Source organism: Rhagoletis pomonella, unplaced genomic scaffold (genome assembly GCF_013731165.1).
Source record: "Rhagoletis pomonella isolate Grant_MI unplaced genomic scaffold, Rhpom_1.0 Rhpom_scaffold_01685, whole genome shotgun sequence".
Lineage (NCBI taxonomy): Eukaryota > Metazoa > Arthropoda > Insecta > Diptera > Tephritidae > Rhagoletis > Rhagoletis pomonella.
In genome coordinates, this window is record NW_023460239.1 from 23758 (window position 1) to 37945 (window position 14188).

The 14188-nt window shown below is 39.8% G+C and overlaps 1 pseudogene; it reads right to left on the reverse strand.

The window, feature by feature from the left end:
- Positions 1-13089, reverse strand: part of LOC118752605 — a 17602-nt pseudogene extending 4513 nt beyond the window's left edge.
- Positions 13090-14188: the final 1099 nt, after the last annotated feature.

Sequence of the window (14188 nt, forward strand, 5' to 3'; positions counted from 1 at the left end):
ATGAACGCTAAGCCACCACCATTATCTCGCTCGCGATCTCGACGGTGCACGTTGTACCCGGCGCAATTCAACAAAGTTGAATTGCTGTGCAACTTCGTCTCTTGGACCGCAGCTATTAATATACCATGCCGACACATGAAGACGGTTATCTCCTCAATCTTGCTCTGTAGCCCGTTACAGTTAAATTGAAGGAGCTTCATGTGGTTCGGGAGACGTGTCGTGATGTGGGGTGTTAGTGAAGTGTATGTTCTTGCCGCCGTTGGCTGTGTGCGCTGCTGAGGTGATTGCCGCCCTGTGGTGGTGGTGGGGGGCGTCGCAATTGGAGTCTGCGACCGAGCAGCGCAACACGGGCCCTCGAAGTTCCCCGTCCAATCTCGCGTGGTACGCAGACCTGAGCATGCCCTAAAGTGGCACCAGCCAAGGCAGGTGTTGCACTTGACTGATGTCACATTACGGAATATCCTGGTCTGACATACCGTGCAGATTGTAGGGGGAACCAGGAGTTGTTGGCGGCGGCGTGTGGGTGGTGGTGCGGTTGTGTGTGTTATGTGGTCTGTAGTGGCTGTGGTACGGTCTGTGGTGTTATTATGTTGTTGTGTTGTGGTGACTGTGTGTGGCTGCTGTGTGAGTGTGTGGGGCTGCTCGGGCGGACTATGGTTAGCCGTGGAGGCTGCTCTGTTTGAGCAACAGGGGGCCACGTACGACGTGGTCCACTGTCTATGTGTCCGTAGACCCGAGCAGGCATTACACTTGACTGAGGTGGAGTTGTGGTGTAATCGTCTTCGGCATACACAGCAGGTGTATGTTTCTGGCCCAGGGTTTGACTCGATGCCAGCCCTGAGTAGGAGAATACGTAGTGAATGTAGCCCTATGGACGGACAACTTCTGAGATACTTCGCCGACCTAAACGGGGTTAGATCGCCGAAACAACAGCCCTTGGTCGGGTAAAACCCGAGTCATTCCGGTACGTAGAACCGGCTGTCGTGGGAATGTACTGATTTGGTCGAGTGAGAGGCTGAAAATAATTTCAATGAGTTTAATATTATTTGTGTTCTGCTTTGTGCTACATCAGTGTTGGCATTTTTGGTACAATTGTACTTTTTTGATTAAATTTCGTTTACTACGCAGTACTTTTTAGTACAATTTTGTGATGAATACTATAAATATATACCTAGCTCTGAAAATTCACTTCGGGAATTTGTTTTATCTTTTTGTCTTCGCCTTCTCGTTTTTGCCTTTGTAAGTTTTGAAAAAAGGTTTTGAAATAACCATTATAACATAGCAAAAGGTGTGCTATCAACCTCACATTCCTAGGCAAGTTTTGAAAGAATATTTTCACTACTAAATCTTATTAAAACAAAATGTCGAAGTCAGCTTCATATAGTTAGAAACAGTGTCATCGTTAATTCTTTATGTTCTTAAATATCATAACTTCACGACACTCATATATTGACTAGAGTTGACTATTTATTTTATTATTTTTTAGTTCTAATTATTTGTAAGGATTTATGAAAATATAGTTGATTCCTTAACAAAAACTGTATGAAAATAAGTTTAAATCTTTGAACAACATTAAAAAAATCGACAAACTTTCGTAAAAATTTCGAGATTTTTCAATTTTAGCATAATAAAGTGCAAGTTTAAAGCAGCTGGAATTTGCCGTCAATGTCATATTATCTAAACGCGATTTTTTTTTAACGAGGAAAATGAGCAACACAAAAAAAAAAAAAATATATATATTAAAAATCAACGATAAATCGCAGCTATTTTAAACTTGCACTCCATTTAAATTGATCGGACTACAAACGGCATTCTCAAAACATGTATTTCTAGGAAATCGAGTTAAAAGCCCGACATTTTTGCGAAAGTTTGTTGATTTTTTTAATGTTGCGTTGTAAAACAATGATTTATTATGTGGGTTAGATGGCCTATGATAAATCCCATTACAAGTTTTACAAATTTCAACGAAATTCTATCCTCACCTATAGCATTGGACTTAATATTCGATAGTGACCTCAGAACGTCAAGCTCACTAACTGTCGTGAATTGAAACTCGTCTTATAAACTGGTACAGGATGAAAAATCCATTGAGGCGACCGTACTTTTGGTTATATTACTGACAAAGTAATCATTAAGCACATCAACGTCTATATCACACTCAGATCTTTCTTTACCATGTATTTTAAAATTCTTTAGATTGCGCCATAGCTCTTTAGATGGAAGGCAGGGATCTAGTTTAGAATTGCTATACCAGCTCTTTGCTTGCTTTATTATACTGTTAGTTTCATTACGAACTTCTTTGTAACGGCGCCGGGACAAGTCTGTACTATTTTTTCTCCACTTTGCATAAGATTTATTTCGTTTCTTAATGGCAGAGTGATCTCTGGAAGTATACCATGGACATGAACAATTTATAACATTAGCAGAACGAAGAGGGACATGAACATCAAATAACATGGTCAGGTGTTTGTTTAGGAAGTCAAGTTTATTATCAACTGTGGCAAGAAAAAAACACTCACGCCAATTTACTTTACTCAAGTCAGAATGTAATGAGTTTACATTTAATGATTTAAAATCACGATAAACCAGGGACCGCAAATAACGATTATCCTTTCAAATTTCAACTCAAAAAATCACGCGGAAAGAGAAATGCTACGTACATAAGGAGTAAACCAATATATTTCTTATTACTCGGAGTACCTTCAGCGGCACTGATTTTTATTTTTTAACTTTTACTTATAAAAATCAAGTTTAATCATTATATTTTGAGTTTTATTTTTTACTCAGAAAGTAATCGTTATGTTTTGAGTTTTATTTTTTGCTCGGAAAATAATGATTACGTTTTAAGTTTTATTTTTTGCTCGGAAAATAATGGTTACGTGTTAAGTTTTATTTTTTGCTCGGAGAATAATCGTTACGTTTTAAGTTTTATTTTTTGATCGGAAAATAATGGTTACGTGTTAAGTTTTATTTTTTGCTCGGAGAATAATCGTTACGTTTTAAGTTTTATTTTTTGCTCGGAAAATAATCGTTATTTCTTGAGTTTTATTTTTTGCTCAGAAAATAAAACTTAATTTTTGCGTTTGCGCATGCGTGAATAGACAGGGGGCGGCTGCATTGAACCTTTAACGCCACTGTGGAGTGGCTAATGAAAATACAGATACTAGGGCAGAAACAAAGAGAACCACATTTCTAAAGAAAAAGTGCAAAAAAGCGCATACGCATACGCAAAAACTAAGTTTTATTTTCTGAGCAAAAAATAAAACTCAAGAAATAACGATTATTTTCCGAGCAAAAAATAAAACTTAAAACGTAACGATTATTTTCCGAGCAAAAAATAAAACTTAAAACGTAACCATTATTTTCCGAGCAAAAAATAAAACTTAAAACGTAACCATTATTTTCCGAGCAAAAAATAAAACTTAAAACGTAACGATTATTTTCCGAGCGAAAAATAAAACTCAGTTAATAACGATTAAAAAGTGATTTTTATAATAAAACTTATAACCGTTACGGTCCCCGCGATAAACAAATTTAGTGCTTAAGCTTGGACGATTCAATACAACATCTACAGTACAAAATATTAAGTCATGGTCAGAAATAAAGTCAACTTGGTCAAATTTAAGGATATGCTTGAGATCACAGGTTATAAAGTAATCTAGGAGACTAGGTGGAGAATTATTTTCATATCTCGTTGGGATAGATCCATTAACAACGCAGAGTCCTGCTGTTGCCAGCTGATCCACTAATTTGCAACTATAAGGCTCATTCACAAGTAAATTTACATTAAAATCTCCACAAACCAATATACGCTCATAATCTAACACATATTCATACAGTTCAGCAAAAAATGGATCAAGACAAACAATTTTACTAGGATTATACACACATGATACAAGAATTTTGTTTTCGCCATCAGATATTTCAGTAAAGATGTATTCAGTTTCACTATTATTCGACTTTGCTAGCAGTCTGAATTTAAGATTTTGTTTGCAGTACACTGCAACTCCTCCCCCTTTTTTATGCATGCGGTCATGCCTCAATAAATTGAACCCATTGAAAGAAAGGTTGAAGTCAGGAAAGTCACTTTGAAACCAAGTCTCAGTAACGAAATTATATCCACCGCAGACTCTTCGAAAACGTACCTAGCAAAGTCAAGTTTGTTTCGGCTTAGACTACGTGCATTAAAATGCACCACATTAAGACCATCATTTTGTTTACACAAAATGTCAATAACAACTTTCTTATTTTCATTAACGCGGTAGCCCGACTTATCGAACAGACCTATACTTAAATTCGCAAAACTGGACCAAAACAGAAACAACTAAAAGCAAGCAAATACAGCATGTATGTATGTTTGCATAAGAACAAGACATTGGCAAAAGACAGAGTATTCAAGAGAAGAGTAATTAAAGAATAACTTAAGATAAGACGCAGAATAGTTAAGAGGAAAGCAGCAGATGCAAGATGTTGAGCAATAGAAGAAAAAAGAGCACATACGACATAAACAAATGGTAAACATAACAGCTATACATAAACACTCGCTATCAGGTGTCTGCAGCAACAACACTTGACGCTCTCCATATCAATTACCTTCACGGCTTTGCACTTAGGGCGAACGCGTACATACACTTTCCCACGAACTGAGAAAGCAGCCACCAGCTTTTTATCTCTTCGTTGATGCATTGCTAGCGCATTAGCTCGCGGTTGTTTTTCGTAAGGCACTCGTGTATATGTATTTTCCCATCTGAGTTGGAGCCAATATCACGGAGCATTAGTGGCCGTTTTTTTTTCTTTGCAGAAGCGTGCTACTGACTTGAAGAGGGTGGAGCGATCGGCTGAAGACGCCAACTTCACAATCACTGAAGCAGTGCAGTTGTTCTGTTTTGATATTCAAAACGCAGAGCGAATCTGTAGCGCAGGCAAATCAGAACTCTGGCACAGACTACCAAAGGTAGCTTCCAAATTCTCGTTGTCAACGTAGGGGAGACCATTGATGATAAAATCAGTGGATACAGCAAGGTTTTGGCAATCATTTACCTCGTTCTTAAGCTGCACCACTTCCTTTTTCAATTGCTCATTCTGCGCGATTTGGAATTCTGCCTTTGTCACACGTTCTTCAATTTTTCTCAGCGACTTTCGGAGGTTCGCCAGCTCAGCCGTTAACTCGCCAAATCGCTGCATCACTCGCTCTTCAGACGTTTTTACCCGCTCAGCTATCTCTTTACAATGCTCCTTCTCTGCAAGTCCAGTCGCTCTTCAATGCGCTCAAGCCATGATGACGGTGGCGAGCTCTCTTTTTCTCAGGTTTATTGAGAGAACTGTTCTGCGGTGTCGATACCGTTTGGCGCGTAAATTTGCTTCTTGTTGACATTTTAAGCTTTGCTTGAAATTAAATTTAGGCAATTTGTTAAATACAAGTATCGCACACACAAAATATAGTCAACGAAACTACTCGGTATGAGGTGTAGAGATAGATTGATGAGACCCGCAATCACTTCAAATGCAAATATATCAAGGGAAACTCGGACTAAATGTGAAGTTACTACAGCTCACCGACAAACACGTCCACTTAGCTTGACATCTGTCTTGTTATTATTTCGGGGGTTAATATGAAAAACTTGACCAGTTCTTTTATGTAGATGTGACTATGCGCCCCTTTCTCACATGGGGATTCTACCAGCATTGCTAAAATGTCTATTCTCTACTTAGGGCCGTTTTCACCATCTCTCGATTTGTCTCTAAAAGTTACTGACGAGTGACGACCGCTCAGATAATTCGCCGACCACCGTTTGAGTCCCTGTGGGAGAGAGAAGGCCTCTATGTCTTCTAGTAGCGTTGAATGGCTGCCAGTGTCGAACGCCTTAGACAGGTCCAGCGCTACTAGAATGGTTCTCTCACAGGGGCGCTTTCGGTTTAGGCCACGAGTTATCTGGGTTTTTATGGCGTTAGTGCTGTTGTTGTACTGTGCACTTTACGGAACCCATGCTGATGCTTCGATGGGGTCAGGTGGTTTGTAAAATACGGAAGTAGCAAGGCCTCTAGTGTCTTCGCTACCGGGGAAAGGAGCGTTATCGGACGATAAGACTCTCCTTTGTTGGCTGGTTTCCCCGGTTCGAGCAGTGGGACCACTCTCCCCATCTTGCAGATGTCTGGCATGACGACAGTGGCCATTGACAATTTTAGGACCTCCGTTAGGTACGCTACTCCCGTAGGGCCCAAATTTTTCAGCATCAGCATGCATATTCCATCGGCTCCAATGGCTTTGGAGGCTTTCGCCTTCCCGATGGTCACCTGAACTTCACCGCAGGTGAAAGCAAAGGGGGTACAAATTGTTGGCAGTTTGTGCAGCCTTCTGGTCACTCGACGCTTGGTTTTGTCCACCGGAGGATGCAGTATGAACTGCCGGCTAAAGTAGCTCGCGCATCGCTACGGGTCCGACGAAGCGTGTTCACCAAAGTCTATTTCAACTCTGTCGTAACGCTTCGTCGGGTTGGACAATGACCTCACGGTTCATAAAAGCTTATTCACACCAGAGGCGAAGTTGCAGGTCTTCAGATGCTCTTCCCACTTCTTCCGCTTATGTACGTTCACAAGTTGCCGAATCTCCGAGTTGAGATCCCTTATGCGGGGATTTCCGGGATCGGCCTGACGAAGGTTGTCGCGCTCATCGGCTAGGACAGCCGCTTCTGCAAGAAAATTCGGACGAGGGTCCGGGATGCCTCCCGCTGGGATGAAGCGGGCTGCAGAAGCAGTGACAACTCTGCGGAACTTACGTTCAACTACGTGAACGTCGGTTGATATGGGTAGTGCAGTGAAGGAGCTTTCAGTAACATCCGCGAAGTGTTTCCAATCAGCTTTAGAAAAGTTGACATAGGTCCGGTGATCCGCGGAAGCAAAGTCGGCTGGTTTATCAATCGAGATGATTATGGGCAGATGGTCTGATGCTAAATTCAGCATAGGTCGCCATGATACGCTGTTTATCGGAGCAGCACTGACTATTGTTAGGTCTGGCGAGCTGCAGCAGCTGCCCATAACCCTGGTGGTTGCGTCGTCGTTCATTTTGCAGAATGTCGAATCGTCTATCTGCTCAGCCAATTGTATTCCCCTACAGTGTTGAATTGCCGTGCAGCCTCGACTGTTGGACCTCAGCTATTAATATTCCGTGCCGACCCATGAATACCGTTATCTCCTCGATTTTGCTCTGAAGTCCGTTACAGTTGAATTGTAAAATCTTCGTGTGCCTAGGGAGACTTATTGGAATGTGGGGTGTTAGTGATGTGTGTTGCCGTGCCGCCACATGCTGTGCTTGCTGCTGCTGAGGCTGTTGCCCTGTGGTGTTAGTGGTCGGCTTCGCAGCTGGGAGGTTGCGACCGAGCAGCACAGCATGGGCCCTCATAGTCCCTCGTCCAATCTCGCGTGGTGCGCAGTCTTGAGCATGCCCTAAAGTGACACCAGCCAAGGTAGGTGTTGCAATTGACTGATGTCACATTACGGAATATCGTGGACTGGCACACCGTGCAGATTGTCGGAGGAACTAGGAGTTGTTGGCGGTGGCGTGAGGGTGGTGGTGCAGTTGTGTGGTCTGTTGTGTCTGTGGTATTGTCTATTGTATTGTGTTGTGGTGCGGTTGTGTTTGTGTTGAGTTGCTCAGGCGGACTCTGTTGTGCAGTGGAGGCAGCGCGATTGGTGCAGCAAGGGGCCACGTACGCAGTGGTCTATTGCCTGTGAGTCGTGAGGCCTGAGCAAACTCGGAGGTGGCTCCACCCATTGCATGTATTGCATCTGACGGTTGTGGTGTAATCTCGTCTCTGGCACACGCAGCAGGTATATGTTTCTGGCCCAGGGTTTGACTCAATGCCAGCCCTGAGCAGAAGTATGCGAAGAAGAAGTAGCCCTATGGACAAACAAATTTTGAGGGATTTCGCCGACCTAAACGGCGTTAGATCGCCGAAACAACAGCCCTTGGTCGGGTAAAACCGGAGTCATTCCGGTACGTAGAACCGGCTGTCGTGGGAATGGGGGGGGGAAACAAGGTTGTTGTTGTTGTAGCAGCATACAAGCTCCTCAAGGAGTTTTTGGGGAGTGTTGCTGGAGTGGCCAAATATAAATCTGGGTCGTTCCGGTTGCGTAGACCCGACTGTCGTGGGAACGGGGGAAACAAGGTTGTTGTTGTTGTTGTTGTAGCAGCATACAAATTCCCCAAAGACTTTTTGGGGAGTGTTGCTGGAGTGACAGTCCTTGGCCAGATATAAATCTGGGTCGTTCCGGTTACGTAGACCCGACTGTCGTGGGAACGGGGAAACAAGGTCTTTCCGCCCGCTGTACATAGTACATAAGTAAAGCTAGACTGGAGACTATGCCTCGCCAGCTACCCAACTAGTTAGACATTTATATAGGTTATTTGATAGTTTTAGAAACAGCTTTGTAATTGAAACTTTAACTTACATATTCGCATACTTTGTTATATATTAAAAATATCTATATGTACTTTTAAGTGGCAAAACTGTAACAAATAACTAAATAAAAACAAATAAAAGTTAGCGGGACTGAACCCAATATGTTGTACATCAAATAAAAGCTTGACTCCTATGCTATTTAATTATATGATTTTTAGATGTAATCAATAAGGTAATTTTGAAAGAAAAATGTGTTTTGTTTAAAATTGTTTGTACTTATTTTTACATAAATTGGACTTTTGCTAAAACTTTAGAAGATATATCGTTACCTTAATATAGAAAAGCCCTAACTCACATCATCGCTGAAATGCAAAAAAGCCGTAACTTATCTTCTCTGCTTTTGGCAATGTTCATCGTTGACAAACTATGTTGAGGCTGGTCAGTGCCAGTTTTTATTTTGATAATTCTGGGCTTTAACTTCATATACAATATTACTATTATGATTGCTGTGAGTATTGCAATTACGCCATACCACATCCATTTGCTATTTTCAAGAACGACTTTTATCTCTTCCATTCGCTCGGTATTTCGAATATGCAGTTTATGAAGGAATGACAATGATAGGTGTTTTTGTTGACTTGTCTCATTTAAAATAGTTTTCTTAGGAGCTAGGGGCTCAATAATATCGATCTGATGATTTGCTTTGAATTTCTCTCCATTTATCGTAAGAGATTTTTCAAATGTAATTAACAGGGTTCCATTAGCTCTAATCAATTCTCCATTTTCTTCGATGTCTAGCCTACTGCTGCGTGCGATGATTAATCCGTCTCTAATTACTTCAATCTCTTCTAAGTGGTCCGCCGCCGTAGTGGGACAATTTGCTGTATGGTTGTTTAGAAGTTGTAAAAGGCAAACATCTTGCATATTAATACTACAATAGTTATATCCTACAGATTTTCTGCAATTTTCTAATGGATATTGGTTTCCCTTACAATTAGCAGTTAAATTATTCTTTAAATACAACATTTTGTTATTTTGAGCCACAGGGCTTATTTGATATAATTTGCAAATTTTTGTTATTTGAGGAATTTTTACAAGATAAATCAGTGCATCGTTTTGGTAATAAATTTTTACACCTGAAATTGTAATAATATCGGACATGGGAACAAGTGTGTTTTCCTTAAATTCTATCAAACTGATTTCTTCTGTATTTAAAATTAGTGGGTTTACAATATTATATTTTGCTAAGGCTACACCATACAACATGTTTTTTAAATTATCAATAACTATTCTCTTTCTTCGTGCCATGAGTAGAGTGACCACTTCATAATCAATTGCATTTCTAGTATTGATATTGTTAATTCTGTCTGTTATTTCATAAATTTTTTCTTGAATTTCTTTGTTTATTTCTATTTGTCTATTTCCAGCCCTTATAATTTCATTTTCGGTAGCTGTCAAAATTTGTAAGTCTTGATGGTCGGGGACTCCAGCCACAAATTTAAGAGCAGACCCCAGGAAATCGATGGCACGTCGAGTTCTACCGGGTCTCCTGAGCATGCGAACTAAGTCGTCCATCTCGTCCAGGTCCTGTTGTAGTAGTTCTTTTTGTGTTTCATTTTTAAGAGCAGCTATTATATTTATGTTGTCCACAAATCCTTCTTCTATGACTGTAAGGTTTATAGTGTGTTTCAAATGAATGAAATTCTGAAAAATTGCGGTTTCGCCTGATGGTATCGGAATAAATAGAGCTGTTGAGTAATCCACGATTCTCGCTGCCACTAACGGCACAAGGACAACCCTGCAAGTAAATGTTCATTTTATACTATTTTTGTGAACTTGCTTGCCATCTATTACTACCGCAGTCCCTAGATCCGCCTGAATAGCCTTTTCATTATAAAGTTTTGAAAATTTATTTCCTATTCTCCTATTACTTTTTACATAGACCATTTCACCTGGTTTAAATTCTCTTGGTTTTGTTTCTCTATTATGGTAACTTAAGTCCTTTTCCTGTTTCATTTTTAAACGATTCCTAATTTCTTTTTTAACTTCTTCAGTTGAATTGTATAATAGTTCTTTTGGCTTATATTTGGTAACTGAATGAATTGAGTTATTGTATTTGTGGGTTGCTAACAGAATCAATTCACCTACGTCAGTAGCATCTCCCTTTATGCATCTTGCAATTTCGGCCAGAGTAGAATGAAAGTGTTCCACTTGGCCATTACTTCGACTGTGAAGTGCTGGAACAGTAAACATAGAAATATTGAATTGATTTTGTAGAAGACTCTGGACAGTTTTTGATGTGAAAGCTCCTTCATTATCCGTGATAATCTGTTTAGTCTCGTAAAATTGCGAGATAATTTCAATAAGTGCATTTTTTACGTCTATTGTATTGCGAGTCGCAATATTCTTTACCACAGCGAATTTTGAAAATTTATCTATGCATGTAATAAAATATTTCCCTCCTGTGTAATATATATCTATGTGAAGAATCTCTCCTGGTGCTTTAGGGATAGGCGTTACTCCTATAGGGTGCAGTATCGGTCTGCGTTTGTATTTATTTTCCCTGCAAATTTTGCAATTTTCGGCAAATGTTTTAACCATTTTTTTCATGTCTGGGAAATAATACTCGGCCAATATTTGTTTACAATTTTCATTGCTTTCCCTATGTGCTCTATTGTGCTCGTTGGCAATTATTTCTAACTGGTCATTTTTATTGAAAGTATCCTGCACGAGTTTGCTAGTGTACCTCATTTTTACTCCTGGAAATGCGTTTACCAGATCGTTTTGAATTCCTAAAGTTTCTAAACTGCAATGAATGCTATTCACAACTGCCGCGTTTAATGTGTCTTTCAAAGTGCATATCAAATTCGGGATGGATGAAAACTGCACCATGTGTCTGATTTGTTTTTGAAATAATGCTTTCATTTGCTTACGATCCGAGTTAAGTGAATGTTGAATGAAGATTTGGTTCTTAAAGCAGTTTATAGGATTTGGTACAGAGGGAATAATATTTGTGGATCACTGTTCGCTATGAACAGTAGTTGCGTGTATATGTTGACAGCGCGTCAGCAACTTTGTTTTCTAATCCTGGCTTATAATAGAATTTCGGAGAATATTCTTCAATAAAACTCCTCCATCTTTTAAGTTTTGTATTTGGGTTTTTTTCGGACATCGCGAAAATTAACGGCTGATGGTCGGTATAAATATGAATATTCGGAGCCCCATATAAATAGTTTCTTAGGCTTTGCAAAGCCCAAACTATTGCTAGCATTTCTCGCTCATTTGTTGCATAGTTTTGTTCGGTTTTACTTAAAGTTCGTGAAACCATCGTTATTGGCCGTCCCTTTTGCGATAAAACGGCTCCGATTGCATCAGCAGATGCATCCGTTGTTAACTCAAAGGGTTTCCTAAAATCGGGATATAAAAGTAACACGTCTTCTGAGGCTAATATAGATTTAATTCTATTAAATACACATATCGCTTCAGCGTTTAGCTGAAGTTTTATATACTTAGACTTTCTGGCTGATACGTGCCCGTTTTCGCCACTAAGATATCTTGTTAGAGGTTTGGCAATTGCCGCATAACCTTTTACAAATCTCCTGTAATACCCCGCCAGTCCTAGAAAAGACCTCAGGCTACGAAGAGATTTTGGTATTTCATAGTTAACTATATCTTTAGTTTTGTTAGGACATGTCTTAATTCCATCACTGGATACCCTAAAGCCTAGAAATTCTACTTCGGTGTGAAAAAATTTTGACTTTTCAGGTGCTACTCGCATATTTGCTTGCAAGAGTTTTGTCAGTATTCTCTTTACATCTGTTCTATGCTCTTCTGTTGACTTGGAAAAGATTATTACGTCATCTATGTACACATGACAACACTGTCCTATTTCCTCTCGCAGCGCGTCATCTATCGCTCTTTGAAATATGCTTGGTCCATTTTTCAGGCCAAACGGCAATCTTCGAAACTCATACTTGCCGTTATTGACTGAAAATGCAGTCTTTTCCCTGTAAGATTCTTCTAACAATATTTGGTGAAATCCTGCTTTCAAGTCAACTGTAGTATAATATTTGGCTTGCCCCAAGTTAGATAAGATCATCGAAATGTCAGGTATTGGGTAACGATCGGCCACCGTCTTTTCATTCAACTTTCGATAATCAAAAACTAATCTGTATTTCAGAGCCTCATCCTTCTTTTCACTCTTCTTTGAAACCACCAATACTGGAGCATTATAGGGAGATCGCGACGACTGAATTATACCGTCTCTCAATAATTTTTTAATTTCTTCATTGACAAATGGTACAGCGGCCATATTATATGGCCGTGGCTTTGAGTATACCGGCCCTTTATCAAGAGTCCGTATAGTAGCTTTAATGTTTGTGTTAAAGGTAAGTTTCTGATCGGGCTGTGCAAATACTTGCATTACTTCTCTAATCATATCCCCAAACTTACTCTTGATTCTTGTAGGGACGCATTCTAGATTTATATCGATATTATTCACCTGTTCACATTCATAAAGTTCTATCGGTTCAGTACCTTCTTTAAATATTAGAAGAGACTGTCTTGTATTGCGTGAGAAAGTCATACCCTATAATAGCATCAAAAGTTTTTAATGCTGGGAGTATGAAAAAATCAGAAATCTTACCAAATAATTGTATTTTACATTTTTCTGTGATTTTGTTAAATCCATTTACAGTTCTAGCTAAGAATGCGTTATCTGTTTTTTTGATATTTTTTAAGTCGGAACGTTTTTTTATGTAATTTTTTGCAGTGCCAGTATCAAGAAGTATATTTAACGTTTCACCGTTGTTTAGTTTCTTCCTGACATATGGCAATGCCGAATTTACCCTAAAAAATTAATCTCATCAGCATATTCCGGATAGTCGGATGGATCTTCGTGTTGTTGCTGCACCACATTTATGCGTTGTACTTTTGCGGGTGACTGCCTGTCTGATTCCCGCTGCCTCTTTCGCTAATTGTGTCCTGTTGGACGGGGCCTGTGTTTGTGGTGCAGAATTGAAGCCGTATTTAGAAGAAGTTGAATCAATGTCCATAGGAGTTGGTTTGTTATGTTCACCACTATTTGGAACATACTTTTCACGCATATCTTCTCTATATTGCGGATTTGTACGCACTTGAACCGTTCTAGCTTTTTCCTGTTCTGCATCAAAAACTCTAGCGAATTCATACCTTTTCTGATTCGCCTCCAACTCCTGTGCCTTAGCTAAAGCTGAAGACAAGTCCTCGCAACCTACCGAAAACAGAATATCACACCACGGTTTTCTTAAACCAGAAATAAATACGCGCAATGCATCCTTGCGGTATTTTTCGGCTAAGGCGTTTACTAGCGGGTCATTTCCCGAAAACTCCATGGTGACTTTGCTTATTATCAGCGTCAGACTCTTTTCCAGTTCATCATAAAACTCAGAAATAGTCTTGCGCCCCTGCCGCAAAACACTCATTTGGTTTTCTAATATATGCAGTGGTCTTTTGTCAGCGTAGGTATGGTCTAGACGTGCAATAATTGCATCAAAGTTTAATACTGTATTAAATGATGCAAGCACCAAATTCGCTGACCCTACTATTTTATTCCGCATGATAGCTATCGCCTGAAAATGGCGTTCAGTCCCTTCGTATCGCCTAAATAAGCTTATTGCCGTGTGAGCGGCTTGACGCAATGAAACATATTTAGCCTGTTCACCAGAAAATTCAGGCAGCGATTTGATAATGTCCAATGATATTGGACACACTGCGTCTGGGTTATTCACCTCAATAGGTTGGTAGGCAAC